Source organism: Tasmannia lanceolata, unplaced genomic scaffold (assembly GCF_043159265.1).
Source record: "Tasmannia lanceolata isolate RefF3 unplaced genomic scaffold, GAP_Taslan_0.1 ptg000002l, whole genome shotgun sequence".
In the NCBI taxonomy this organism is placed as follows: domain Eukaryota; kingdom Viridiplantae; phylum Streptophyta; class Magnoliopsida; order Canellales; family Winteraceae; genus Tasmannia; species Tasmannia lanceolata.
Window position 1 is genome coordinate 26,838,714 of NW_027518679.1, and position 4,400 is coordinate 26,843,113.

Here is a 4,400-nt window from a genome sequence, read left to right on the forward strand (position 1 = left end):
TGGGTTTTAGGCATGCTATTGTTAAGCAAATGAAGGGGGTGTATGACCAGTCAAGTGCCTTGACCTCAGTATTTTTTTTGCATGAAAAAAGTGTTTTGCTAGTTCATCTGAGTAAATCTGCAACTCTGACTATCATCATTGGTTAGGGTGCCATTCTACAATTGTAGTGTTCTCTTTTAATTCTTTTCAACCAGAAGACATCATTCTTTTCAACTGAATTTAGTAGCAAGAGTACTCTCCAGTTGAAAATTCTAACAATAGCATCGAAGGATCATTTCATTGCTGCCTTAGTAAGACGTAGAGTGCTTCATTTTTTTGTGAATGGTAAATTTTCTTTATCAGCTAAAAAGGAGATACTACCCGGGGACCAAGATGGGCAATGTGCAAAGAATAGCAAAATAAAAGTAGTAGAAAGTACATAGCATAAACAAAGCAGGACAGATCTCTTAAGGTGAAAGGAAATCAAATAATTGCAACCGGCCTCTGAAAACTCTAGGACAAGCTCATTGGCCAGCTGAAATCGCAATAGGCAACACAAGAGAGAGGGAGGGGGGGATCTAATCCTTGTTCAATTAACAACAATAATAGAAAGGTAGGTTTTAAATTATACCATTCACCACAAGAAGGAGGAAGAAGATAGGAGACGACGCAATCGTTTATAGTGGGTCGGTCACAAACGAACCTATTCCAGTACCCAGTACTTGGTCTTTTTCTTGGGATTTACCTTCATTAAAATGAGATTTCACATGCCAAATCTCCGGGCTTTACAACGAACTCCTTCAAGGGACAAACCCCCTTTGTATAAACCGCCTCTAAGGATTACCACATCTTTGCAAACCACTTCCAAGGTGATTTCTCTTCTTAGCAAAATTGCCTCCAAGAAGACGAACCTTTTTCGCAAACCGCCTCAAAGGGAATCGCTTCTCTTTCTGAATACAATGAATGATGCATAAAGGTTTAAGCTCACAAAAGCCTCTAAGTAGGCAAATAGCACAATAAACCTCACTACAAACTCTCTCTCAAAGATAAGCAATAAATTCCTAAATCCAACACTTTAAATGTGATCAAAATCAAGGCATAAGTGTTTGGGGAGAGGTTTGAAAACCCAAAATGATAAACCAATAGGTTAGTGGGTGTTAGGCTATTTTAGAATGGTTTCATCAAATTAAAATGGAGCTACAATCTCTTTTTTATAGCCTTTAAAAGAATATAATCGTTGGAGGGCAAAACTGTAAAAACTGGGTCAATTTGAAAACAGTACGCAGAGCCCCAACAGATCTATTTTCGCGTGGTCGCGGTCGACCGAGATGGGGCGGTCGCCCGCGGGCCATGCGCTGGTCAGATTTTAAAAACAGATTTCAAATCATCACGGTTGACCGAGGTGTCACGGTCGACCGGGTTGGTCACCCGTGGTAGGGTCGGTCGTCCACCGAATGGTTTCTGACCAGTTTGACTTCACCTCTTGAAAATAGGCCGGTCAACCGGGGTGGTAGGGTCGGTCGACCGCCTATTGCAAAAACTGTGTTTTCCATTTGTTTTTCGGGGTTTCGTTTGCAATCCTTTTGGGATCTCTCTTGGACATTAAAATACAATTTTGGGGGGTCCAAGAGAGTGTGCCTTGATAGAGAAAACATCAAGAGTGTTAGAGATACAACCTATACTCGGATTTTACACTTCTTGAGTCTTCTCTTGAACATGATCAATATGCTCCGTTCGATGCTTGACTTGTTTGAGATCTTCAAATCTCTACTCCATCTTGTAGGACCATCCATCAAATGCCTTTTTGAGCTTGCTCCTATCAAGATTGAGTTGCTTCATGTAGTATCCACATGGATCTCCAAGTCATGCATTGTGTTGTGTAATGTAATGTACTAACATTGTTCCTGTTTCAACACAACACTCAAGGTACCTTATTCGTCCTAATAACCTAATCAATTTGTGTTTGTTAATCATCAAAACATGGGTGAAAGTTGAGAAGCCCTTGGGAGAACACTTGGGCTTACACCAGCACTACTATTCGCCAACCGCCAAATGTGCTGAAACTGTATCTAATGCACCCCAATACGATCCTGAATTTCTTCAATTGAGTCTACAAATCTCTAAGGGTGAAGGCATTTTTTACTTAACCATCTTATAACATTAGAGAAGTCACCTTCAATGATAAGATTATCCAAGTCGATGGTGCTGACCAAGCGAATCCTTGAAGAATGGTCTGCACATCCGCCTCGTTAAAGTCCTTGACTCCAATTGGCCCCAAGCAGAACCATTCGATGGTTTCAGAACTATCTCAGGGGACGCCTCCCTCACCCGTTGGACCCAGGTTTTCCAAACTAGAACTATTAAAGTTGATCTTTAACTTCCCATCACCACCTGGAGGCTTCCTCCTAGGGGATGAGGTGAAATGATTTTCCTTACTAGAACATATCTCATGGCAAATGAATCTAAGATCCGAATTGGAAATTCACCAAAATAATGGGAGAATTACCACCCATTGCACTGTCAATGAAAGTGTGCTGAAAGATGGAGAATGAACCTCTTGTTCAACCTTTGAATATATGTCTATTTCACCGACCTCCAAATAGTCCTTCATCTTATTGTCCAAGGGGCAAAACTCCTCCTTTCAAAAAGGTCATCAAAAGGGCAAGGGAGCATCCATGCGATAGCAAGCCTTCCAAGGAATAGACTCCATATTGCTCAGGGGAACTTGTACTCGGAGACCTCGACAGGTTGTTCTTCCTATGAATGAAGCACCATCTTTGCCCCTTGCTATGAATGAGGCACCCTCTCAGCCGGCTAATCCTTCTCAGCAGTCAGATTGTCTTCCTTCATGTATTTGTTCTCCTCTTGCAGATTCACCCATTACTAGCCATACTTAATCTCGTACGGTTGCACATCCCATTTCAAATTTTGTTTCTTATGAGCATATTTTCGTTCGTCGTTTCTAGCTTGTCTTCAATTACTCTGCCTAAGTCAGTTTCAGATGCTCTAAATCATCCTGGTTGGCGGGCTGCCATGGACATAGAAATGGCTGCACTTCAGTCGAATAAAACTTGGTGGTTGGTTCCTCTCCCTTCTGGAGCACAGCTTGTTGGGTGTCGTTGGGTCTTTGCCATCAAGTATCTTCTAGATGGGTCGATAGAGCGTCTCAAAACTCATCTTGTTGCTAAAGGGTACACTCAGACATTTGGTGTCAACTATCAGGAGACCTTTTCTCCCATCGCCAAAATTCCTTCAGTACGGGTATTGATCTCTCTAGCAGTTAATCGTGGCTGGCCTCTATATTAGCTTGATGTGAAGAATGCCTTCCTCCACGGTGATCTTTCTGAGGAGGTTTATATGGAGCAACCTCCTAGGTATGTTGCTCAGGGGGAGATGTTCTCCTCAGTATGCCGTCTTCAGAAGGCAATTTATGGTCTGAAGCAACCATCGAGGGCTTGGTTTGGAAGGTTCAATACTTCGGTTTTGCGTTTTGGATTGAAACAGTGCACTGTCGATCATTCTGTGTTCAATTACAAATCCGCAGCTGGATATATCCTTCTGATTGTGTATGTCAATGACATTGTAATTACAGGAGATGACAGGTCTGGCATACAAAAATTGAAATCCTTTATCCAAGGAGAATTTTCTACTAAAGATTTGGGTTAGCTCAGATATTTCTGGGATTGAGGTAGCACGCTCACATCATGGGCTCTCTTATCACAGAGAAAATATCTATTAGATATTTTGGAGGAGACTGGATCAATGGGTGTGAAACCTGCAGCTTGTCCTATGGATCCAAATGTTAAACTTCTTCCTGATCAGGGGGAGTTGATGAATGATTCTGGTCGTAACAGAAGACTCGTTGGTAAGCTAATTTATTTAACTGTCACCCGGCCAGACATATCATTTGCAGTGGGTATGGTTAGTCGCTTTATGAGTTCTCCACGCACTTCTCACTGGGAGGCTGTTATTCAGATTATCAAATATTTAAAGGGTACTCTAGGCAAAGGCTTGTGCTTTAGAAAGTATGGACATGAAAAGGTAGAAGGATACAGTGAATGAAAAGGTAGAATGATACAGTGATGCAGATTGGGCAGGATCTCCTGCAGACAGAAGATCAACTACTGGATATTGCACATTTGTAGGACGTAATTTAGTGTCATGGAGAAGTAAAAAGTAAGACATTGTTTTCAAATCAAGTGCAGAGGTTGAGTATAGGGCTGTGTCTTATACAAGTGGGGAGCTAATCTGGCTTCGCTCCTTATCAGAAATTGGGTTCACATCGACATCTCCAGCTCAATTGTATTGTGATAATAGGGCTGCAATTCATATTGCAATGAATTCAGTGTTTCACAAGCGGACCAAGCATATTGAAGTAGATTGTCACTTCATTCTTCATCGGATTCAAAGTGGTGAAATTT